The 26,691-nt window shown below is 41.2% G+C and overlaps 1 pseudogene; it reads right to left on the bottom strand.

The window, feature by feature from the left end:
* LOC141128570 (legumain-like) overlaps window positions 1–26,691 on the bottom strand; it is a 113,980-nt pseudogene that overhangs the window by 23,023 nt on the left and 64,266 nt on the right.

Genomic DNA, 26,691 nt, shown 5'->3' with positions numbered 1-26,691 from the left:
AAAAAAAAAAAAAAATGAAAGGAACAGTTTAAAAATAAGATAAAAAAGCAAAAAAATAATAAAGAAAAAAAAAAAAAAAAAAAAAAAGCACCCCTGTCGCCCCCTGCTCTTGCGCTAAGGCGAACGCAAGCGGCGGTCTGTCGTCAAACGTAAACAGCAATTGCACCATGCATGTGAGGTATCGCCGCGAAGGTCAGATCGAGGGCAGTAATTTTTGCAGTAGACCTCCTCTGTAGATCTAAAGTGGTAACCTGTAAAGGCTTTTAAAGGCTTTTAAAAATGTATTTATTTTGTTGCCACTGCACGTTTGTGCGCAATTGTAAAGCATGTCATGTTTGGTATCCATGTACTCGGTCTAAGATCATCTTTTTTATTTCATCAAACATTTGGGCAATATAGTGTGTTTTAGTGCATTAAAATTTAAAAAAGTGTGTTTTTTCCCCAAAAAATGCGTTTGAAAAATCGCTGCGCAAATACTGTGTGAAAAAAAAAAATGAAACACCCACCATTTTAATCTGTAGGGCATTTGCTTTAAAAAAATATATAATGTTTGGGGGTTCAAAGTAATTTTCTTGCAAAAAAAAAAAAACTTTTTCATGTAAAAAATAAGTGTCAGAAAGGGCTTTGACTTCAAGTGGTTAGAAGAGTGGGTGATGTGTGACATAAGCTTCTAAATGTTGTGCATAAAATGCCAGGACAGTTCAAAACCCCCCCAAATGACCCCATTTTGGAAAGTAGACACCCCAAGCTATTTGCTGAGAGGCATGTCGAGTCCATGGAATATTTTATATTGCGACACAAGTTGCGGGAAAGAGACAAATTTTTTTTTTTTTTTTTTTTTTTTTGCACAAAGTTGTCACTAAATGATATATTGCTCAAACATGCCATGGGAATATGTGAAATTACACCCCAAAATACATTCTGCTGCTTCTCCTGAGTACGGGGATACCATATGTGTGAGACTTTTTGGGAGCCTAGCCGTGTACGGGACCCCGAAAACCAAGCACCGCCTTCAGGCTTTCTAAGGGGCGTGAATTTTTGATTTCACTCTTCACTGCCTATCACAGTTTCGGAGGCCATGGAATGCCCAGGTGGCACAAAACCCCCCCAAATGACCCCATTTTGGAAAGTAGACACCCCAAGCTATTTGCTGAGAGGTATAGTGAGTATTTTGCAGACCTCACTTTTTGTCACAAAGTTTTGAAATTTGAAAAAAGAAAAAAAAAAAAAGTTTTTTCTTGTCTTTCTTCATTTTCAAAAACAAATGAGAGCTGCAAAATACTCACCATGCCTCTCAGCAAATAGCTTGGGGTGTCTACTTTCCAAAATGGGGTCATTTGGGGGGGGTTTGTGCCACCTGGGCATTCCATGGCCTCCGAAACGGTGTTAGGCAGTGAAGAGTAAAATCAAAAATTCACGCCCTTAAAAACGCTGAAGGCGGTGATTGGTTTTCGGGGCCCCGTACGCGGCTAGGCTCCCAAAAAGTCCCACACATGTGGTATCCCCATACTCAGGAGAAGCAGCTAAATGTATTTTGGGGTGCAATTCCACATAGGCCCATGGCCTGTGTGAGCAATATATCATTTAGTGACAACTTTGTGCAAAAAAAAAAAAAAAAAAAAAAAAAGTGTCACTTTCCCGCAACTTGTGTCAAAATATAAAATATTCCATGGACTCAATATGCCTCTCAGCAAATAGCTTGGGGTGTCTACTTTCCAAAATGGGGTCATTTGGGGGGGGGTTGTGCCACCTGGGCATTCCATGGCCTCCGAAACTGTGATAGGCAGTGAAGAGTGAAATCAAAAAGTTACACCCTTAGAAATCCTGAAGGCGGTGATTGGTTTTCGGGGTCCCATACGCGGCTAGGCTCCCAAAAAGTCCCACACATGTGGTATCCCCATACTCAGGAGAAGCAGCTGAATGTATTTTGGGGTGCAATTCCACATAGGCCCATGGCCTGTGTGAGCAATATATCATTTAGTGACAACTTTTTGTAAATATTTTTTTTTTTTTTTTTTTTGTCATTATTCAATCACTTGGGACAAAAAAAATAAATATTCAATGGGTTCAACATGCCTATCAGCAATTTCCTTGGGGTGTCTACTTTCCAAAATGGGGTCATTTGGGGGGGTTTTGTACTGCCCTGCCATTTTAGCACCTCAAGAAATGACATAGGCAGTCATAAACTAAAAGCTGTGTAAATTCCAGAAAATGTACCCTAGTTTGTAGACGCTATAACTTTTGCGCAAACCAATAAATATACGCTTATTGACATTTTTTTTACCAAAGACATGTGGCCGAATACATTTTGGCCTAAATGTATGACTAAAATTGAGTTTATTGGATTTTTTTTATAACAAAAAGTAGAAAATATCATTTTTTTTCAAAATTTTCGGTCTTTTTCCGTTTATAGCGCAAAAAATAAAAACTGCAGAAGTGATCAAATACCATCAAAAGAAAGCTCTATTTGTGGGAAGAAAAGGACGCAAATTTCGTTTGGGTACAGCATTGCATAACCGCGCAATTAGCAGTTAAAGCGACGCAGTGCCAAATTGGAAAAAGACCTCTGGTCCTTAGGCAGCATAATGGTCCGGGGCTCAAGTGGTTAAGGTTGAACCTCTTTTCTTCTAATTTTAATGAGTGCCCATGTGTCTTGTTAAACTCCCTTTTGCAAAAAAAGTTTTATCCCTATTGTGGGGTCACCAGTACGGTATTTGTGAATTGAAATCATATCCCCTCTCAAGCGTCTCTTCTCCAGAGAGAATAAGTTCAGTGCTCGCAACCTTTCCTCATAACTAATGTCTTCCAGACCCTTTATTAGCTTTGCTGCCCTTCCTTGTGCTTGCTTTATTTCCAGTACATCCTTCCTGAGGACTGGTGCCCAGAACTGGACAGCATACTCCAGGTGCGGCCGGACCAGAGTCTTGTAGGGCAGGAGAATTATCTTTTTATCTCTGGAGTTAATCCCTTTTTTAATGCATGCCAATACTTTGTTTGCTTTGCTAACAGCAGCTTGGCATTGCATGCCATTGCTGAGCCTATCATCTACTAGGACCCCCAGGTCCTTTTCCATCCTAGATTCCCCCAGAGGTTCTCCCCCCAGTGTATAGATTGCATTCATATTTTTGCCGCCCAAATGCATTATTTTTACATTTTTTTTACTTTAAACGGTTGAATTTATTGCCCTGCTTAGCTTAGTATTGTCTGCAATGTAGAGATTGAACTGTTTATCCCATCCTCCAGGTCGTTTATAAACAAATTAAATAGGATTGGTCCCAGCACAGAACCCTGGGGAACCCCACTACCCAACCCTGACCATTCTGAGTACTCCCCATTTATCACCACCCTCTGAACACGCCCCGTAGCCAGTTTTCAATCCATGTACTCACCCTATGGTCCATGCCAACGCACCTTATTTTGTACAATAAACGTTTATGGGGAACTGTGTCAAATGCTTTTGCAAAAATCAAATACACCACGTCTACGGGCCTTCCTTTATCTAGATGGCAACTCACCTCCTCATAGAAGGTTAATAGATTGGTTTGGCAAGAACGATTCTTCATGAATCCATGCTGATTACTGCTAATGATACTGTTGTCATTACTAAAATCTTGTATATAGTCCCTTATCATCCCCTCCAAGAGCTTCCTTGCAAATACATTTTTGGTAACAAGCACTAACTCACTTTTGAGTTCAATTTTGTAATCCTTAGCAATCTCAGCTAAATCTCAGACAAAAAAGTTTGGCAAAAGTGGACTGCAAGCCTGAGTCCCTCTTATCAGTTCTTTTTTTATGCTAGAAAATCTATGGTCTAGTTCAGATGGCATGCGGTCTACACAAAATATCATCTTGGTTCTGAAGTCATCTTTGGAACTGACATCTTCACGAGAAAAACTAGCTTCAGCCACATAGTCTTCCATGTACTTTTGTTTTTTTCTTTGCAAAAACACTTCCTCACCTTCAGTGTTGACACTAGCCAATAAGATTTCAGTTTTCTGATGCAGCTCTGAGGCTTTTTCAGTTGTGCGCGTGGATTTAAAGTACTACAAACTGCCTCCTTTAAGGTCAACTGCTTTAGCCAAATTTAGATTCTCTTTTCGGATAAAACGTAGTGGATATGGCTAATTGTTCTCTTTGATTTCTTGCCTCATCTGCCATTACTGAATAAAGACCAGAAGCCTTCAATTCCCTGACTATCTTACTAATAACTTCCTCAGAGCAGCACTGAATAATTCCATTCTGAGATGGAGAAGTATAGGTAGTGATTGCAGGTGGTGTATATTTTTGATAAAGGGGTCAAATTTAGAAAGCAAATCTAAACATTCCCTTAAATTTCCCTTATTCTGACAATTTTCCGACTCATCATGACCCCCTAAATGAAATGCCTTGTTTACTAAGGAACGTACAAGTCGTCTAAGATGATCTCTCCTTTCTTGAATTTGAACCTCACTACCTGTTTGGATCTTCTCCGGCACATTACCACGGATTATACTATCTTTGTAAGCAGACCATGCCAGCATACTAGACTTATGAGCTGAAGATTTTTCATGTTCCTTAAATGAATCTAGAGTTCTTTTCCCCACACTCTGCACCCTCCATTTCCCTGCACTCTGCACCCCCTGCACCCTCCATTTCCCTGCACCCTGCACCCTCCATTTCCCTGTACCCTCCATTTTCCCGCACTCTGCACCCTCCATTTCCCTGCCCTCTGCACCCTCCATTTCCCCGCACTCTGCACCCCCGAATCCTTTATTTCCCTGCACTCTACATGCCCTGCATCCTCCTGACACACCACATTTAGCACTTTTCCCATCTCTGGGATTTAGAGTGAATCTTCACCTGGAGGAGAATGTATGTGAACACAGTGGGGAGATTCATGCTGGCTGGCTTTCTTGTGTTAAGAAAAACTATCCAATAGACTTCTCTTCTACAGAGGATTTTAAATGCATCTCCCCTTACTGGCATCAAAATTCTTTCCACCGCTTGGATGCCCAAATCAGATACATCCTTTTGGTGTATGCCATTCCAATGTCTCGCTATGTTCGTATTGTGATTTTTTTTTTTTCAATTTCATAGAAATGGTCATAAAGGCGTGTTGGTTGTCTGACCAACATATTGCATTTGACACGACTTGCAGGTAATGACATACACCAAATATCTTGTATTGCAATTAATGGATGTTGTAATCTTAGATGTTTTACTAACTGCTGTGGCCTGAATGGTATCGCCTTTCAAAATATGAGTGCAACATGGGCATTTATTTGAACCGCACAAAAAGTGCCTTTAAATTGTAGCCAGTGGGTCTGTAATTTACTACTACTAAAAAGACTAGGTGACAAAGTTCCACCCAAAGTGGGTGCCCTACGTGACACTGTCATAACTCCTTTTGAAAGGATTTGTGCAAAAATGGGGTCATTAGACAAAACAAGTAAATATTTAAGAACTATACTTCTTATCTTGTTGAACTCGGGACTAATTGAAGTGGGAAAACCTGGAGTTTGGATGGAAGAACAAGATTTGCTTCTATTTGCATTTTCCTTGTCAAAAGAAGTTTATTGAGTATACAATGTTATAAAGATACATAAAGTAAGTTTACACGGATCTATAAAGTAAGCTCATTGTTTTACAGGAGGGTTTATATAGGTAAATATCATGAAATTTCAAATATTAAACATTGGGTTCACGTAAACCTAAATTAAAGATATATATCATTTCCTTAGTTACTTTTGTAGGTATTTAAATGATTTATACCTACTATACATATTGTTTACAAGTAGAGTGTATATAGGTCAAATAAATTCTGATAATGAGCTTTAATCGTAAGGTGGAGAAAAGGAAAGAGAAAGAAGAAAAAGGGTTGAAAGGTAGAGGTATGGTCCACAAGGTTGTCCCGCTCGTCAGTTTATTATTCTTTTTAGTTCTCTTTGAAGCCTTAGAATGGGTGTCTCTGTAAGTCATTTAATCTGTTACCATGGCAACAGGACAGAGTCATTGAAGTTTGACAGGAACTGTTGTTTTATCCAAGGATGCCAAAGTTTTTCAAATTTTGGAATTTGATTTTGATCGATGGCTACCATCTTAGCATGGGACATTGTATTATTCATTCTGTGAATTGTTTCTGCTAGTACCAATGTAGGAGATTTCCATGCCTTGGCCACTGTTTGTTTTGCAGCCGTTATTAGTTGGATCATAAGTTTGAATTGAGAGAGTGTTAACCATTCCGGTTTTAGATTAAGTAAAGTTAAATATGGATCTGGTTGTATTATTTTTTTAAATATTTTAGATGCAATCACGAAGACTTCCTTCCAGAAGGTTTGGATTACTGGGCACGTCCACCATATGTGTAAATATGTGCCTATTTCTGGGCATCCTCGAAAACAAAGAGCTGAGGTATTAGGTGAATATTTTGCCACTCTAGCGGGTACAAGGTACCAGCGAGTTAGGACTTTATAATTTGTCTCCAGTGCTAAGATGTTGGGTGAAGATGACTTAGATGTGAGCCATATGTTAGACCAGTCCGTGTCTTCTAAAGTTCGTCCCAGGTCCTCCTCCCACCTCTGAACATAAGAGGGTCTATTAAGATTTGCTACTCCATATAATTGATTATAAAGTGATGAAATTGTACCTTTAGCAAATGGATCTTTTGTACAGATTGATTCAAAAATTGATAATTGGGATAATGGTGTATCCCCCTTTAGGAATGGTGTATAGAAATTTTTGATTTGGAGATATCTAAATATCTCAGAGTTTGGTAGATCATATTTTTCTCTAAGCGATGGGAATGAAAGGAATGATTTAGATGCTATGAAGTCATTTAGTGTCTGAATGCCTGATGTTGTCCAAGCCTTAAAAGAATTTGGGTAGATCCATGCCGGATAAAAGGCCGGATTTCTGATAAAAGAAAGGAGAGGATTGTGTGGAGATTGTAACTGATATTTGGTTTTTAGTTTATCCCAGAGAGATAAGAAGTGTTTAGTTATGGGATTATGAATTTTAAAGCGGTCTTTAGGATCAAGCCATAATAAATTTGATATTAATAGAGGGTCATTTTCTGAAGTCTCTATAAATACCCATAATGGGATTTCCTGTTTTGCATGGTATTTGGACAGACTGGCCAAATGTGCCGCTCTGTAGTAGTTAGTAAAATTAGGGTATCCCAGGCCTCCTTTATTTTTGGGAAGATGTAGTGTGTGTATAGGTATACGTGGTTTAGAAGAGCCCCATATAAACGAAGTTGCTCTTTTTTGTACTATTCTCAAAAAATAGGAAGGAATTGGAATAGGGAGGACTCTGAATAGATAAAGCAATTTGGGTACAATAGTCATTTTGATTGCATTAATCTTCCCCATCCAGGATAAAGGAAGTTGCGACCACTGTTTTATTAGATTTGTGATCTGTCTTAATACAGGAGGATAATTGGTTGAGAATAAGTCAGAATGAGAGGCTGTTAAATGAATTCCAAGATATGGGATTGATTTTTCTGCCCATGTGAATGGGAGTGCAGCCCTAGCCGGGATCAATTCCATGTTTGTGAGTGAAATATTAAGCACTAGGCATTTCTTAGGATTAATCATAAGGCCGGATAGGGCTGCAAATCCATCAAGAGCTGGTATTAAGTTAGGACCAGAGACCTGTGGTGATGATAGAAAAAGTAATATATCGTCTGCAAATATACATAATTTGTGTGTAATACCTCCTACTTCAATGCCAGTTATAGTTTGGTTTGTTCTGATATATTGGGCCATGGGTTCGAGTATAAGGGCAAATAATAAGGGAGATAATGGGCAACCCTGTCGGGTACCTCTTTCGATATTAAAGGCTTCAGATTTGTATCCAGCATATTTTATATAGGCTTTGGGTTTATTATATAATGCTTTGATCCATGTTAAAAAGTGGGGTCCAAAACCCCATTTTTGTAATGAATATTGCATATATTGCCAGGATACTGTGTCAAATGCCCTCTTAATATCGAGAGATAGAAAACATAAAGGGATTTTCCGTTTTTTAGCAATATGTGCCAATAACACTGCCCTGCGTATATTATCGCCTGCCTGTCTATTTGGCATGAAGCCTACTTGATCTCTATGTATTAATTTTCCTATAATGCTATTGAGGCGTTTTGCTATTATTTTTGCTAATAATTTAATATCGAGGTTTAACAGAGAGATAGGCCGATAATTCACACAGGAAGTATCATCAGAAAGGGGTTTTGGGATCATACAAACAATTGCCATTAGTGTTTCTTGCCGAAAAGAATGTCCATCTAGAAGTTTGTTAAAAGTTTCAGTGAGAATGGGAGAGAGTATTTCTGAGAATGTTTTATAGTATAAAGCCGAGTAGCCGTCTGGGCCTGGTCTTTTGTTAAGTTTTAGGTCTTTTATGGCGTTAGCAACTTCATCTATAGTTATAGGCTCATCCAAACTGCTTTTTTGATTCTGAGATAACTCAGGTAAGGTTATTTTTGAGAAGAAGGATTCAGCCTCTGTAGGATTAAATTCATTGTTTGTCTTGTATAAAGTTGCGAGATGTGAGTGAAATTTATGGACTATTTTAACTGGATTACAAGTGTAAACATTTTTTGATAATTTCAAACGTATTGGTTTGAAAGATTTGTTAGTTGAATTTAATGCCCGAGCCAAATATGTACTTGGTTTGTTTGTATTCATGTAGAAATTGTGTTTGGAGCGTTTGAGGGATTTATCAACTGACTCAGTGAGAAATAGATCGTATTCCAATCTAGATTTTTCCAGATGAGATTTTGTACTCTGAGATGGATTATCTTGGAATGATATGTAGGCTGCATTAAAATTGAGTTCTAGTTTTTTTGCTAGATTTTTGCGTTCCCGTTTAAATAGTGCCATTTGTCTTTGTATTGTACCACGCAAGACAGGCTTATGAGCTTCCCACAGTGTTATTGGGGAGATGTCTGTTGTATTATTAATTGATATGTATTCCTTTAAAGCTTGTTCAATGGCCATCTGATGTAGTGGGTGTTTGAGCATTATGTCCGGTAAGTACCACGTTGGGTCATGCGCTTTTGGTATGGCTGAGGCTATAGTAGTGTATACTGCATTATGGTCAGACCACGGAATCGGAATTATATCTGATGCAATAATTTCTGGTATCATTCCTATTGTTAGAAAAATATGATCTATTCTGGTGAAGGTTTGATGAGGGTGCGAGAAATAAGTGAATTTCTTTTTCATTGGGTTACTTTCTCTCCATGAATCTACCAGATTGTATTTGGAAAGAAGTTGAGAAAAAGGTAATCTAGAGGTTATTTTGGATGGTGTAAAAGGTGATTTATCTAGAAATGGGAGTAGGACCTGGTTCGAATCCCCACACATTATCACTGTTCCTATTTTGTGTGTATTAATCACTTGTAATATATGTGAGAGGAATGGTGTAGGTTGTTTGTTAGGAGCGTAGTAGGAAATCACCGTGATTGCTGTATCCATTATATAACCCATGAGTATCAGGTATCTACCTTCTGGGTCTTTAATTTCTGATGATAAGGTGAATGGTGTGGATCGGTGAAATGCAATTAGAGTTCCCCTTTGCTTGGTACAGGCAGAAGCCGTGTAAATTTGTTGATAAAAAGGAGAAATATATTTTGGAGTAGAATCTTTGGTGAAGTGTGTTTCTTGGAGGCATACTATGTGAGCCTTCTTGTTATGGAAAGTACGGAAGGCTTTGGTCCTTTTTTGAGGGACATTTATTCCCTGAACATTCAGGGAAAGTATATTCAGTGGTGCCATGGCAACAGATCAAATAGTTTTGACTTCCTTTTTGTTATGCAGAGCTGACTGCGCAGATCAACCTGTGTGGACTGAAGAGATGAATAGATAGAAAAGAAACCAGTGAATTCTGGAGTAAAGAGTAAACAAAAAACATATGAGATTAGATGATACATTGTATAAATTATTTTTTGCAAGTAATCACAATTTACCCGTGAAAGAGAATAAATATCTCTCTCAGGGGAATAAGTGCCTTCGTCACACTCCCACATAATATGGTTGGGAGAATGAGGAGGGCTAATGGGGGTACACGGATCTTCCGCTTACAGGAGAGAAGTGCTATGTCAAAAGACATCAAATTGATGTTTCATTAGTTGGAGTGCAGAATATAGTTTTTGTTGAAATTATTTATTCCAGGGTGGTTGTATATGGTTAGTCTTGCCCTAGGCTAAATAATTCAGTTAGAAAGGTACTGTTAATAACTTTGGTATTGATGAAGATAGTTTGAATTATTTTGGGATTTTAACCCTTTTAGAGTAAACAATTACATATTTTATTCATATGTAACTGTTTAGATATGTTAACTCATAAAATTGAGGTTGTATTGCTTCAGATTAGAATAAACAAAAACATAATTCTAGGAACTAGAGTTAGGTAATAATATATTTGTTTTAAGAAAAAGAAAAAAAAAAAAAAAAAAAAAGCTTCCATTACTTCTGGATTATTGAACATATTTGTCCTAAAAAGTAATAAATCTATTGTTATTACCTGATAATATATAACTGAACAAGAATTTCCTTATTTCACTTATATATTCTAAGGCTATATGAATCAGAAGTAATAAGAAATATAACTGGAATGTAACATGATCCCACACAGTGTGTGACTATCAGAATGCAGTTACATTCAGTTATAAATACAGGTTTTTTATAGAGAACCATCTCTTAGTATAATAAATGAAGAGATATCAGGAATTAGGATGTCAGTCCATTGAATCTTCTTGGTCCATGGATAATGTGGCATAACGGCCTCTTTTGTGAGAATGATGATTCCCATTTTGTTCTGGAATTTTCTGGGTGCTGCCTGAAGGTGAAGATGACGCCATTCTTCTGCGTGTGGGAGTGTTGCTGCTTGTGGGTTCTGTCAGATTTAATTTTAAAAGGGTTTGTTGTAGTTCATCTGCTGATCTGCTTCTGTAAATTGTACCTTGGTAGTTAAATCTGACTGAAAAGGGGAAGCCCCATTGATACATAATGTTGTGGCGTTGCAGTTCCATTAGTTGGGGTTTCATGGATCGTCTTTTAGTAATAGTAAGTTGGGATAGGTCAGCAAAAATTTGATAATTGTGTCCTTGAAAATTAAGTTCCTTTTTTTCTCTTGCAGCAATTAGTATTTGTTCTTTCGTTCTGTAATAATGAAATTTTGTGATTATATCACGTGGGGGTCCATCTTTCTTTTTGGCTGTGAGGGCTCTGTGTACTCTGTCCAGTTCTAAACGTTCAATAGGGATATCTGGCTTTAGTTCTTGTAATAGAGCAGTAATAGTAGATTGCAGGTCTGTCACAGTTTCAGGTATTCCCCTTATGCGCAAGTTTGAACGTCTGGCTCTATTTTCGTAATCTTCGAGCTTAGTTTGAAGTATTAAATTCTCTTTTTTTAATTGTTCCAATTCTGTTATATTTTCTTGGGTTGTAATTTCAATTTCATCCATTTTTATTTCTAAGGCTGCGGTGCGGTTTCCCAGCTCTCTTATTTCTTTGGTTAGGCTTTTTGTTATTTGGTCTGAGGTTTGTTTTAACCACTTGCCGACCGCCTAACGTATATATACGTCGGCAGAATGGCACGGGCAGGCAGAATCACGTACCTGTACGTGATCTGCCTCCCGCGGGCGGGGGGTCCCATCGGACCCCCCCCCGGTGCCATCGGCGGTCGGCATCTGACTGGGAGCGTCGGGAGGCGAGGGGGAGACCATCCGATCGTGGCCCCCCCCTCGCGATCGCTCCCAGCCAATGGGAATCCTCCTCTGCCTGTGTGTAGTTTCACACAGGCAGAGGATGTGATGTCATCTCTCCTCGGTCTGGCAGTTTCCGTCCCAGCGCCGAGGAGAGAAGACATGTAAGTCTACACAACACAAACACACACAGTAGAACATGCCAGGCATACTTTACACCCCCGATCCCCCCCCGATCGCCCCCCGATCCCCCCCCAATCACCCCCCCCCCCTGTCACAAACTGACATTAGCAGTATTTTTTTTTTTTTTTTTTTTTCTGATTACTGCATAGTGTCAGTTTGTGACAGTTACAGTGTTAGGGCAGTGAATATTACCCCCCTTTAGGTCTAGGATACCCCCCTAACCCCCCCTAATAAAGTTTTAACCCCTTGATCACCCCCTGTCACCAGTGTCACTAAGCGATCATTTTTCTGATCGCTGTATTAGTGTCGCTGGTGACGCTAGTTAGTGAGGTAAATATTTAGGTTCGCCGTCAGCGTTTTATAGCGACATGGACCCCCATATACTATCTAATAAAGGTTTTAACCCCTTGATTGCCCTCTAGTTAACCCTTTCACCACTGATCACCGTATAACTGTTACGGGTGACGCTGGTTAGTTTGTTTATTTTTTATAGTGTCAGGGCACCCGCCGTTTATTACCGAATAAAGGTTTAGCCCCCCGATCGCCTGGCGGTGATATGCGTCGCCCCAGGCAGCGTCAGATTAGCGCCAGTACCGCTAACACCCACGCACGCAGCATACGCCTCCCTTAGTGGTATAGTATCTGTACGGATCAATATCTGATCCGATCAGATCTATACTAGCGTCCCCAGCAGTTTAGGGTTCCCGAAAACGCAGTGTTAGCGGGATCAGCCCAGATACCCGCTAGCACCTGCGTTTTGCCCCTCTGCCCGGCCCACCCAAGTGCAGTATCGATCGATCACTGTCACTTACAAAACACTAAACGCATAACTGCAGCGTTCGCAGAGTCAGGCCTGATCCCTGCGATCGCTAACAGTTTTTTTGGTAGCGTTTTGGTGAACTGGCAAGCACCAGCCCCAGGCAGCGTCAGATTAGCGCCAGTACCGCTAACACCCACGCACGCACCGTACACCTCCCTTAGTGGTATAGTATCTGATCGGATCAATATCTGATCCGATCAGATCTATACTAGCGTCCCCAGCAGTTTAGGGTTCCCACAAACGCAGTGTTAGCGGGATCAGCCCAGATACCTGCTAGCACCTGCGTTTTGCCCCTCCGCCCGGCCCAGCCCACCCAAGTGCAGTATCGATCGATCACTGACACTTACAAAACACTAAACGCATAACTGCAACGTTCGCAGAGTCAGGCCTGATTCCTGCGATCGCTAACAGTTTTTCTGGTAGCGTTTTGGTGAACTGGCAAGCACCAGCCCCAGGCAGCGTCAGGTTAGTGCCAGTAGCGCTAACACCCACGCACGCAGCATACGCCTCCCTTAGTGGTATAGTATCTGATCGGATCAATATCTGATCCGATCAGATCTATACTAGCGTCCCCAGCAGTTTAGGGTTCCCACAAACGCAGTGTTAGCTGGATCAGCCCAGATACCTGCTAGCACCTGCGTTTTGCCCCTCCGCCTGGCCCAGCCCAGCCCACCCAAGTGCAGTATCGATCGATCACTGACACTTACAAAACACTAAACGCATAACTGCAGCGTTCGCAGAGTCAGGCCTGATCCCTGCGATCGCTAACAGTTTTTTTGGTAGCGTTTTGGTGAACTGGCAAGCACCAGCGGCCTAGTACACCCCGGTCGTAGTCAAACCAGCACTGCAGTAACACTTGGTGACGTGGCGAGTCCCATAAGTGCAGTTCAAGCTGGTGAGGTGACAAGCACAAGTAGTGTCCCGCTGCCACCAAGAAGACAAACACAGGCCCGTCGTGCCCATAATGCCCTTCCTGCTGCATTCGCCAATCCTAATTGGGAACCCACCGCTTCTGCAGCGCCCGTACTTCCCCCATTCACATCCCCAACCAAATGCAGTCGGCTGCATGAGAGGCATTTTCTTTATGTCCTCCCGAGTACCCCTACCCAACGAACCCCCAAAAAAGATGTTGTGTCTGCAGCAAGCGCGGATATAGACGTGACACCCGCTATTGTTGTCCCTCCTGTCCTGACAATCCTGGTCTTTGCATTGGTGAATATTTTGAACGCTACCATGCACTAGTTGAGTATTAGCGTAGGGTACAGCACTGCACAGACTAGGCACACTTTCACAGGGTCTCCCAAGATGCCATCGCATTTTGAGAGACCCGAACCTGGAACCGGTTACAGTTATAAAAGTTAGTTACAAAAAAAAGTGTAAAAAAAAAAAAAAAAAAAACACATACAAAAATATAAAATAAAAAAAAAATAGTTGTCGTTTTATTGTTCTTTCTCTCTCTATTCTCTCTCTCTATTGTTCTGCTCTTTTTTACTGTATTCTATTCTGCAATGTTTTATTGTTATTATGTTTTATCATGTTTGCTTTTCAGGTATGCAATTTTTTATACTTTACCGTTTACTGTGCTTTATTGTTAACCATTTTTTTGTCTTCAGGTACGCCATTCACGAATTTGAGTGGTTATACCAGAATGATGCCTGCAGGTTTAGGTATCATCTTGGTATCATTCTTTTCAGCCAGCGGTCGGCTTTCATGTAAAAGCAATCCTAGCGGCTAATTAGCCTCTAGACTGCTTTTACAAGCAGTGGGAGGGAATGCCCCTCCCCCCACCAACGTCTTCCGTGTTTTTCTCTGGCTCTCCTGTCTCAACAGGGAACCTGAAAATGCAGCCGGTGATTCAGCCAGCTGACCATAGAGCTGATCAGAGACCAGAGTGGCTCCAAACATCTCTATGGCCTAAGAAACCGGAAGCTACGAGCATTTTATGACTTAGATTTCGCCGGATGTAAACAGCGCCATTGGGAAATTGGGAAAGCATTTTATCACACCGATCTTGGTGTGGTCAGATGCTTTGAGGGCAGAGGAGAAATCTAGGGTCTAATAGACCCCAATTTTTGCAAAAAAGAGTACCTGTCACTACCTATTGCTATGATAGGGGATATTTACATTCCCTGAGATAACAATAAAAATGATTAAAAAAAAAAAAAAATGAAAGGAACAGTTTAAAAATAAGATAAAAAAATAATAATAATAAAGAAAAAAAAAAAAAAAAAAAAAAAAGCACCCCTGTCCCCCCTGCTCTCGCGCTAAGGCGAACGCAAGCGTCGGTCTGGCGTCAAATGTAAACAGCAATTGCACCATGCATGTGAGGTATCGCCGCGAAGGTCAGATCGAGGGCAGTAAGTTTAGCAGTAGACCTCCTCTGTAAATCTAAAGTGGTAACCTGTAAAGGCTTTTAAAGGCTTTTAAAAATGTATTTAGTTTGTCGCCACTGCACGTTTGTGCGCAATTTTAAAGCATGTCATGTTTGGTATCCATGTACTCGGCCTAAGATCATCTTTTTTATTTCATCAAACATTTGGGCAATATAGTGTGTTTTAGTGCATTAAAATGTAAAAAAGTGTGTTTTTTCCCCAAAAAATGCGTTTGAAAAATCGCTGCGCAAATACTGTGTGAAAAAAAAAAATGAAACACCCACCATTTTAATCTGTAGGGCATTTGCTTTAAAAAAAATATATAATGTTTGGGGGTTCAAAGTAATTTTCTTGCAAAAAAAAATTATTTTTTTATGTAAACAATAAGTGTCAGAAAGGGCTTTGTCTTCAAGTGGTTAGAAGTGTGGGTGATGTGTGACATAAGCTTCTAGATGTTGTGCATAAAATGCCAGGACAGTTCAAAACCCCCCCAAATGACCCCATTTTGGAAACTAGACACCCCAAGCTATTTGCTGAGAGTCATGTTGAGTCCATGGAATAATTTATATTGTGACACAAGTTGCGGGAAAGAGACAATTTTTTATTTTTTTTATTTTTTTTTGCACAAAGTTGTCACTAAATGATATATTGCTCAAACATGCCATGGGAATATGTGAAATTACACCCCAAAATACATTCTGCTGCTTCTCCTGAGTATGGGGATACCACATGTGTGGGACTTTTTGGGAGCCTAGCCGCGTACGGGACCCCGAAAACCAAGCACCGCCTTCAGGCTTTCTAAGGCCGTAAATTTTTGATTTCACTCTTCACTGCCTATCACAGTTTCGGAGGCCATGGAATGCCCAGGTGGCAAAAAAACCCCCCAAATGACCCCATTTTGGAAAGTAGACACCCCAAGCTATTTGATGAGAGGTATAGTGAGTATTTTGCAGACCTCACTTTTTGTCACAAAGTTTTGAAAATTGAAAAAAGAAAAAAAAAAATTTTTTTTCTCGTCTTTCTTTATTTTCAAAAACAAATGAGAGCTGCAAAATACTCACCATGCCTCTCAGCAAATAGCTTGGGGTGTCTACTTTCCAAAATGGGGTCATTTGGGGGGGGTTTGTGCCACCTGGGCATTCCATGGCCTCCGAAACTGTGATAGGCAGTGAGGAGTAAAATCAAAAATGTACGCCCTTAGAAATCCTAAAGGCAGTGATTGGTTTTCGGGGTCCCGTACGCGGCTAGGCTCCCAAAAAGTCCCACACATGTGGTATCCCCATACTCAGGAGAAGCAGCTAAATGTATTTTGGGGTGCAATTCCACATATGCCCATGGCCTGTGTGAGCAATATATCATTTAGTGACAACTTTGTGCAAAAAAAAAAAAAAATTTGTCACTTTCCCGCAACTTGTGTCAAAATATAAAACATTCCATGGACTCAACATGCCTCAAAGCAAATAGCTTGGGGTGTCTACTTTCCAAAATGGGGTCATTTGGGGGGGTTTTATGTCATCTGGGCATTTTATGGCCTTCAAAACTGTGATAGGTAGTGAGGAGTAAAATCAAAAATGTACGCCCTTAGAAATCCTGAAGGCGGTGATTGGTTTTCGGGGCCCCGTACGCGGCTAGGCTCCCAAAAAGTCTCACACATGTGGTATCCCCATACTCAGGAGAAGCAGCTAAATGTATTTTGGGGTGCAATTCCACATATGCCCATGGCCTGTGTGAGCAATATATCATTTAGTGACAACTTTTTGTAATTTTTTTTTTTTTTTTTTTTTTTGTCATTGTTCAATCACTTGGGACAAAAAAAATGAATATTCAATGGGCTCAACATGCCTCTCAGCAAATTCCTTGGGGTGTCTACTTTCCAAAATGGGGTCATTTGTGGGGGTTTTGTACTGCCCTGCCATTTTAGCACCTCAAGAAACGACATAGGCAGTCATAAATTAAAGGCTGTGTAAATTCCAGAAAATGTACCCTAGTTTGTAGACGCTATAACTTTTGCGCAAACCAATAAATATACACTTATTGACATTTTTTTTACCAAAGACATGTGGCCGAATACATTTTGGCCTAAATGTATGACTAAAATTGAGTTTATTGGATTTTTTTTAGAACAAAAAGTAGAAAATATCATTTTTTTTTCAAAATTTTCGGTCTTTTTCCGTGTATAGCGCAAAAAATAAAAACGGCAGAGGTGATCAAATACTATCAAAAGAAAGCTCTATTTGTGGGAAGAAAAGGACGCAAATTTCGTTTGGGTACAGCATTGCATGACCGTGCAATTAGCAGTTAAAGCGACGCAGTGCCGAATTGTAAAAAGTGCTCTGGTCAGGAAGGGGGTAAAACCTTCCGGGGCTGAAGTGGTTAAAGCCTTATGAAGCATCTTTTCAAATTGTAATAATATTACTGGGGATACTGAGGAGGCTTGTGGAGAAGTTTGTGAGAGGATTTGTTCTGTATCTGACTCAAATGGAGAGTCTTGCTGTGACATTTTCTGTCTGTGAGAGCGCCCTGATGCTGTATCTTGTGAGGTGACTGGAGCTGCTTCAGCTGCAGTGAGTGCCTGTGAGCTCTTTGTGAGGTGATTTTTATTTCTGCCACGGTTTCCTCCCAGTACCATATTTCCTGCCCAAACTTTCACAGTTTGTTCCCTGGGGCAAAAAAGTTCAAATGGATACCTTTTGGGCCTGCAGGCTCCGCTTTGTCCTTCTGTTCTCTCCTCAGCGGTGTGGAGCTCTAACAATGCATGTCTGCTCCGCTAGGCTCCGCCTCCTGCCCCTCCTATTTGCATTTTCATTCCCTCTCTTAACATTCTTCTTGTCTCCCTTCCTATGTTCATACAATAGCTTTTCACGGGATGTTTTGGTGGCGATATTCATAGCTCTATATAAAATAGATTTGGGATAGCCTCTATTGACAAATCGTTTAAACATATTTAATGCTTCTCTTTGGTTATCACTTTCTTCACTGCAAATGCGTTCTAGTCGCAGAAACTGTCCCACTGGGATGCTTCTCGGTGTGTGTGTGTTGGGATGGCTAGAATCTGCTTGTAAAAGCATATTCGCTGCAATTGACTTCCTAAAAAAGACTGTACATCAAGAAAGCCAATTGACTCAAAATTGCAACAGCCTGTAAATCTAAGATTTAAGTCATTATCATTTAGATAGGATAGCCGCCCTTCTAAATTGTCGGCTTCATTAGACACTATGAATAATAAGTCGTCTATGTAGCGACAGTGGAATAAAGTGTCTGTTCGTCGGGGAATGTCATGTCCAAAAATGCGGGTCCTCTCCCACCATCCCATGTAGATGTTAGGGAGGGGGAAAATTTAGCTCCCATAGAGGCACCGCACTTCTGTAGATAACGGTCTCCATTGAACATGAAGTAGTTGTGAGTAAGCAGGTACTCTAAACTCAACACAATAAGCTCTTGATGGACCAAAGAGTATTCGCTATATTTAGCTAGAAAATCAGAAACTGCCCGTAAACCAAAAGAATGAGGAATGGATGAGTATAAACTGCAAACATCGCAGGTTATCCATTTTAAACTACTATTCCACTCCTAAATCCTTAAGTTTGGTTAAAAGCTGCTTCGTATCCCTGAGATATCCAGGAAGGAGCAGATAGTTGATGAGATGGAAATGCATCTCTGTGACGTGTTCAAGTGGGAGGCCGATGTTACCTCAGACTAGACTAGAGATCCTTTTAATTGAATCATCATCCTCTTGTGTTAAAGTAGACTCTGGAGTTTCCTTCCAGCTTCCACTCAGGTATTTCAAGACTGAAGTTTTACTTCTTTTGATGTGATCAATTGCCAAAAGCACAATAAACATTCTTTGTATCCCAGCGGGAACCTTTTTCCATGCTTCTGGAGGATTAACCTCCTGGAAATTATTTTGCCAGTCAACATATTGTTTGTATCCTTTGTCAAGCATGGCCACCCTCTAAGGAAACTCTCCTGTGAGTAGGCAGTAGATGACGACACCAAATGCCCGCATGTCAAGGCTGCCATCTACAGCCAGTCCATCTGAAATGGTCACGTTACACATCTCTGGGACCATGTAGGATTTGCTTCCACACCTTGCTCTAATAGCTGTCGCTCTGATTTTAGTGAGGCCAAATTCCGTTATCTTAACACATTGGCAGTTTTGGTCAAACACAAGAACAATTTCTGGCTTGAGATCCATGTGTACAAGTCCTTTCTCCGATATGAATTCCAGAGCACTGGAGATCTGCACAGCACACCTCTTTACTGCGTCTTCTGGATTTCCCACCTAGAAAAAAATTCAAAAACATAATAGATGTTAAATACAGGGGGGAATAAAAGGCTTCTATGGATTCTATTGTTGAATATGCCCCCCTCCCCTCCAGGGAACTTAACTCTGTCTTAATTGCAGTGGTCACCAGGACAATTAGAAAAAAAAGTGATGGGAAATTCAAATAATATTCGTTTTAACACTTTTTTTTTAAGGATTAAAACAATAAATGGCCATACCGACACCTTTAGTGTACTTACATTTGGAAAAATCATGGAGAACAAATCTCCAACAGGTGCCAAATCCTGTGCAAAGACAAAGTAGTCAATGGTGGAGAAAAATCCATAACATCCAATGATATTTTGATGAGAAGACTGAATGAAATACTGAATTCATGGAGGAAAGACAGCTGACTGATTCTGTCCTTATCCATGATCTTCATTGCCATTCTTTGACCTGTTAAAAAAAAATGTATAACTTCGATCAAGAACTAGAAATGTTCAACTGGTAATTTCTGCATGTTTTACTTGAAAATATCCAACATTTTAATAAGATCCGCTCCTCCCAAATTGAGAATGTATCATGCTTCATTTAAAGCTAAACCTCAGCATTACCAACACTCAGCTGTACAGGAACCTCTCCAGATAGAGCCCACCTCATTCCTTGACTAGATGACATCCAGCATCATATCATCCCCAGCCTGACTATTCCTAACCCCTTCCTTTTATTCATTGGACTCACGTGATCAAAATCTAGGGTGGTCTGCATACAAATATAATCTATCTAGGAATGCCCACTCTTCCAGGCAGTTATGTACCCATCAAGACCTTGATGGGTACATAACTCCTCCCAAGAAACAGCCCGATACTTAGGTCTCTAAATCATTTTTCCAACATGAATATTTGAAACATTTTCTGTTCATAGAGATGTAATAAATGTATGTATTGGGCCATAATTGCTCACTGCATTCACCCGGTATTCTTTATTACGAGTGTTGCACAGTGATTCTACTTTTCTGCTCTTTTTATTTTAGAGTAACCCTATAATTTGTGACCTCTTGAAGAAAGCCTATATTTTGCAGATCACATTTGCACGCATATACGTATTCATAGAGGAAACTGAAATGGGGGCTAGATTAATTCACTCACCTGTTTTCTTGTCATTCACCAAGAATACATTTCCATATCTGCCTTTTCCAAGCTCCTCATTCATGAGGAAGTACTCTTCTAAGTCTTTATGCTGTAGTCCTTCTGAATAGAAGGAGAACATTCTATCTAGAAGACCTTCCAAATCATGGTCAACGGAGGCCATAGTGTCCCGGAGAGCAAAAAATTAAAACTTGTTACAATAATAAGCAAAGTAAGAAAGAGAGCACTCACATCGCCAATAAAAAAATAAAAAATTTGCTGCACTCAAAACTAAATAAAATAAAAGAAGCAGCTAACACAATATTGTTGGATACAATAGCAAAAACTGACAGGTATGGGTGTAGCGCTAAATCAAAATGACAATAAAGCAAATGTATAGAATATACAGTCAAATGAAATATTGCAATCCATCCAAAGACTTCCAATTAGAAAGAAAGGAGAACCGTCACCGACACCCAATAAGACTGCCTCTTAACGCCTGTGTGTAAGATATGCACATTGAGCAAACATCTGAAGAGCCAGTTCCACAATTCTTAATCATCCGCTGGGTCCTCTCATTGGACTAGGAATACTGATTCACAGACCCCCAGAGACTAGGATGGCTGAATTTTTCCAACCCCGACCGGGAGATGAACTCCACAGACACACTCAGTGGTTACATATGAGGGGATGAAAAAATATTCTCGCGCAAACATCAGTAAAATATGACAATTTATTTGACAAAAGATTAGGTATACTACTCACATTAGGTAAATAAAAATAGGCATGAGCAAAAAGGAAAGCATCCAGTGCTTCCTACCCACAAGATGGCGCCACTCCTCTATTCACAATGCGTCACTCGTCCCTCGTTGGCCCGACGTTTCGTCACGAGTGTGCGCCCTCAGGGGAGTGGTGACGGTGTGTGACGCTGTAATTTATAGGAGTGGGCCAGTCTGCAAGGCCGGATGTCGTGTGCGTTCCATTAGGCGGAAGTGATCAGTCTCCAACCAATGACGCGCCAGAACACATAACGTGATATATGGGACGGAGGTAGGAATCTCCCGACCCATACTCCGCTCACCCGGAAGTTATATGCGTTCCACCCAACAGACGCAAAGAACCTCCGTCTATTGGACAGCATTAGTAACAGGAAATATGTGCACTCTATCAGGCGGAAGCAGTGATCTCCCTGCCCATGAGACGCACCAAAACACATTGTATAAAATATATGGGACGGGAGTGATATGACCCCCGCCCATACAACCGCCCACCCGGAGGTAACATGCATACCCCCGGGTGGAAGTGAGTAACCTCAGCCCAATGGACATCACTTCACAAAAAGGGGGTTTACGAGCTATTAAGAAACATTATGAGATCAAAACAAGAGAAGTAAAAAACTCTTCTCACACATCGGAACATGCCCGACATAGAAAACAATATTAAAACTAGAAAAGCTACAATTTCTGGGGAAATTGTGAAAAGTGTTCTTGCCTCTACATCTGGAGTGGGCGGAGTAACTGGGGGGAGTGGTTGGAGTAAGGCTCGGTTCACACTAGGGGCGGCACGACTTGCAGGTCGCCTCACCGAGGCGACCTGCACACGACTGCCACGGCGACTTGCAATACGACTTCTGTATAGAAGTCTATGCAAGTCGCCTCAAATCGCCCCAAAAGAAGTACAGGAACCTTTTTCTAAGTCGGAGCGACTTGTGTCGCTCCTATTAGAACGGTTCCATTGTACAGAACGGGAGGCGACTTGTCAGGCGACTAGGTCGCCTGACAAGTTGCCCCTGTGTGTACCGGGGCTTACTGTGGAAAGGTTGAACTGGGCAGATGGGCAGAGTAACTGTGTGGAGTATTTGTAGTAAAGATAGTAAACATTACACTAACCAATTGATTGATCAAATTTAAAAAGTGCACAAGTGCTAATGATGTAGAAGGTAGAAATATCGGTAAAAGACTTTGTCGGACAAAGACTTAAGGGTTACCAGGATTTATTCCGCCCCAGCCAAAGCGTAGCACCTGACGGACTCTCGTCCCAAAATCAAGTGTGTCAAAAAGAGTTTACACAGTGTACATATAATTTCAATATATTGCATTACAAGCGAACTGGCAGTATATTTCCGTTATACATTGTATTAACATTTTGAACAGTCAACTTTTTGGATACAAGGCAATTCATTAAAGCATATACTTTAAACCCTTACACATTTTCAGTTTCTCTGCAGTTTTGCTTCTTGCTGTTTCTTTATCTGTCTTACTAATCAGCAAGCAGGCTATAGCACAGGAAGGAGAGGGTGAGTGTGATGAGGACAGATGTCTGTGATGGATGAGGGGGAGTAAGTGAGTTCAGTGTCTAACAAGTACACCGAACATGAAATATAAAGAATGATTTTTAGCTAATTGTAAATGGTCCCACATAACTATGGCCACATAAACTGACCCTCATTGCCACTTTATTATCTGTTTGATGACCACTGTCTCACAACCACTGTTTCCTGGCATCACTCATGCCCAGTTTATGCAGGCTCTAAGCGTGTTCACAACCACTGCTCAAAACACAATACACAGGATCATGATAGCTGTAATAACTGTGCAGTACTCCTGACTGGAGACACTGCTGCACCCTGGAGATGTAAATGTGATCCAACAGTGTGTTTTTTTTCTGTGGTGGCTGCCCAGACCAGTTGGGTATATCCTCTTGAGTGAAGAAGGTCAGATATTGGCTTCTTTTCTCTGCACAGAAAATCTTCATTGAAATCTCCACAGAGTATTATAGGTTGGAAATCCATTATTTCCAAAGATTCCAAGAGACCCAGCAGGTTAGTAAGGAATTGGCCAATACTGTAATCCGGTGGCCTGTAAACAACAGCGATCAAAGCTTGTACAGGGGACTCCAGTTTGACAACCAAGAACTCCAAGTCAGTCACATTGTGATGATACTGCTTTTCATAGGCCTTGAAATGGTTTCTGACATACAAGGCGACACCTTCACACTTTTACTTGCAATGTCAGGAAGGTTCGTGTACGAGAGGTGTCTGTTGCGTTTGAACAGGTTGTAGCCCTCCAGCTGGAGACTTTCAGCAACAGAAGAGCCTGAGAGATGAGTTTCAGTGAAACATAAAACATCTCCAAGTGTCAACTCATGGTGAGATTTGATATCTTCAATGTGAGCTGGTAATCCTTCCGTGTTGTGATGGATAATTGTTAATGTTTGCTGTTTGTCTGTTGTCTGTAGAAACTTTAAGAGGGGCATAACACTTTCCAGTGATGCATTCTTCATAGAATCCAGGGAGGCTGTGATTTCAGGATCAGCAAAGATCTTCTTCTCATCAAAGTCGGTTATGTACAGTCCTTGCAGTGTAGTCGTTCTACTCAGAGCAACATAGGCCATTCCCGGTTGGAAGACCCGTTTCAATGAGACCACTGCCGACTGTATCGACATCCCCTGACACTTATGAATCGTACATCCAAAAGCCAACTTAAGGGGGAACTGCCTGCGAACAACTCCTTTCTGTCTCAGGTTTTCCTCTACCCTTTCTATGTACACCAAGTTGTCAGCATCACAAGACGACTTGTTACGGTATCTCCTGTCCTGCATTTGGATTGTCCAGCACAAGCCCAAGCTTGTTTACCGTAGTAGCACCATTCTCAGTCTGGATGATTATTCTTGCAATCTTGCCAAATGTCCCGTTAACAAGCCCATCTTCTACATCAATGTTTCTTGTGATCATGATACGGGCACCTTCAGCTGCTTGCAGTGTGTCAATCAGATTGTCTTTGTATCCTTTGAAAGGTTGGTGTTGCCTCAGCATCACTCCTGTCTTAGGGTCTTTTCTGTAATCTTCGGCATCTATGTTGGTGACGTTTGAATGGAGAACAGACACAGTTGCAGCATTATGTTTGTGAACCTCTTTGTTGGTGGCAAATATGTGTAGCACGTCATTAGGGCAGTGGGTGGGATCTGTCAAAGCCTGAGCAAGCAGAGCTTTGTCATCATTGCTTAAGGTGACAGTCTTCTGCTTGACTCTGATTCTATTCAAAAGCTCAGCAAATGAAATGTCATCCTTCTGTCGCATGATCTGTCAGCGTGATCATCTGAAAGTTGTCTTTCCAGACATCATTGGTATTTTTCTCAAACACGCAGAGTGGCTTACTTTTTCCCAGCGGGGGGACCTGGTAAAAGTTTCCTACTGCTAGTACTGACATACCACCAAAAGGTTTCTTACTGCCTTTGATTTGCTGTAATCTCCAGTTGATGTAGGCAAACAGGGGCTTTGATATCATTGACACCTCGTCAATAACAATGATCTCCGCATTTGACAGCTGTGCCCTCACTTCATCTATTAGATTTCCAAGTCCTTGGTAGGGTGGCTTCAACCTTCTTGGCAACTTCAGCAGAGAATGCAAAGTGTTGCCTGAAATGTTGAAAGCTGCTGTTTCTGTAAATGCAGTTAGTAAAACGCTGGGCATGGATATGTCTGCTTCCTCACATAGTCTGGTAAGTTTACAGAGTATCGCCTCAGCATAGATGCACTTTATCAGGTGTGATTTGCCTGTCCCTGCACCACCAGTGACAAAGTAATAGAATGGGTCAGGATTTAGGCCACGCACACGGTTAGTGCACCAGTCACAAACTGAGTAGAATGTCTGAGCTTGTGTCCGGTTAAGGTTTCTGTACATTTTCCGAAGGAAATCAGGGCACATTTGTGGGGCCTTCACAGTACGCGCTATTCCACCTGTTTGTTTGTGACGTGTATACTCCGGAACATCATCTTGTTCATTCTCATGAAGTGGCTCCCCTTCTTTGCATTCCTCTATACATTCCAACCTATCCAACTCAGCTTCTGGGGCAAAGGTGTTCCAAGCATCTTCAACAGGGCCATTTTTTACAAAGTCATCCAAGACTTGTTCCACAATTTTGTTGTGTTGTTCGAACTTCTTTTGGTTGCTGGTAACAATTGCAGACACTGCTCGGATTGCTTCTTCTCCTGGTAAGCTCACACAGGCGCCTTTGTAAAAATCCTGGTGTGTTGGGAACCTTACAGTTTTCAGTGATGACTCTGAACGGTGGGGGAGGTAGAGTTTAAGCAGTCTGCCGTAGTAGTTCTCAGGGTCCTTCTTCTCTGAGAAGAGTGCGTACCTGATGATTGCAGGCTTCCCTCTCGTGCGTTTTTGAATCATTCCCATTTCATTCAATAGGCTGACATGCTTGCTGTCTTCCTTTTGCTTGCCATCTTCCTTCTGCTTGCCATAGACAACCCTGTAATGGGATGCAAAGTCTGCCAGACACATGGACTCAAACTCTGGTGTTTCGGGTCAGGCTCTGTATTTGTCGACAAAACTCGTCATCCACACATTAAGAGAATCGGCTGGTTTGTTCTGCAATGCACTGAGCGGGAGACTCATTTTCAGTGCGTTGTCACCAGTTGGCAGAAAAACAACCTCACGTGAGCAAGACTTCATTTTCAGGCTGAACGTAGGGGCCACAGACTCCTGGGCGCTGACCTCTCTGTGTTTTGAATAAGCCTGAAGAACCTCTTTCATTTCTTCTCGTTCTGTCGCTGTTTCTGGGCTCATTTCTTTGACTATTGTTTTGAGATAGTCAGTCAGCTCCCGTTCTGGCTTGGATATGTAGGACAACATGTACATGATGCAACCATACTCATCAAGAATGTACTGGATGTCCATGTTGGCGTTCCAGGCCGCCAGCAAATGTGGATTGTAGTTGTTCACCCAGCAGTCCTTGACATCACGCTTCATTAGAATCACGCTTGAGGAGGTCAATGCCTGAATGTACGAGTTGTACTGATTCAAAGTCATATCACACTGTGCCAGTAGCTGTGACATGTCTTCAAGCTGCACTTTTGGGTTATTAAGCAAATCCCAGACTGGTTTCAGTTTGTTTTTGGCTGCTTGTGGTTTCATTGCACAATCTCCTTGTTCTTCTGGCATCGGGTAAGTTATCCTCGTTTTTCTAATAGGTGGCTTTGGAAATCCAAATCTGCATACTCTGTTACCTTTCTTGCATGATTTTGAATGAGATCTGCTGTGCATTTGAAGTTCTGTTACAAATCTGTGAAGTAAGGCCTGTTTGGCTTCATCAGGCAGCTGGCATGAGATGTTATGATCTATAAAGGCACACACCTTGTCATCACTGTCTTGTCCAAATATAGGAGCTCCTGCTACCCAACAGAGACAATGTATATGAGGGCTCCCTCTCGCCTGAAATTCAACC

This window comes from Aquarana catesbeiana, linkage group LG01 (assembly GCF_042186555.1).
Source record: "Aquarana catesbeiana isolate 2022-GZ linkage group LG01, ASM4218655v1, whole genome shotgun sequence".
Classification (NCBI taxonomy): Eukaryota; Metazoa; Chordata; class Amphibia; order Anura; family Ranidae; genus Aquarana; species Aquarana catesbeiana.
This window is presented reverse-complemented; position numbering and strand designations above follow the sequence as displayed.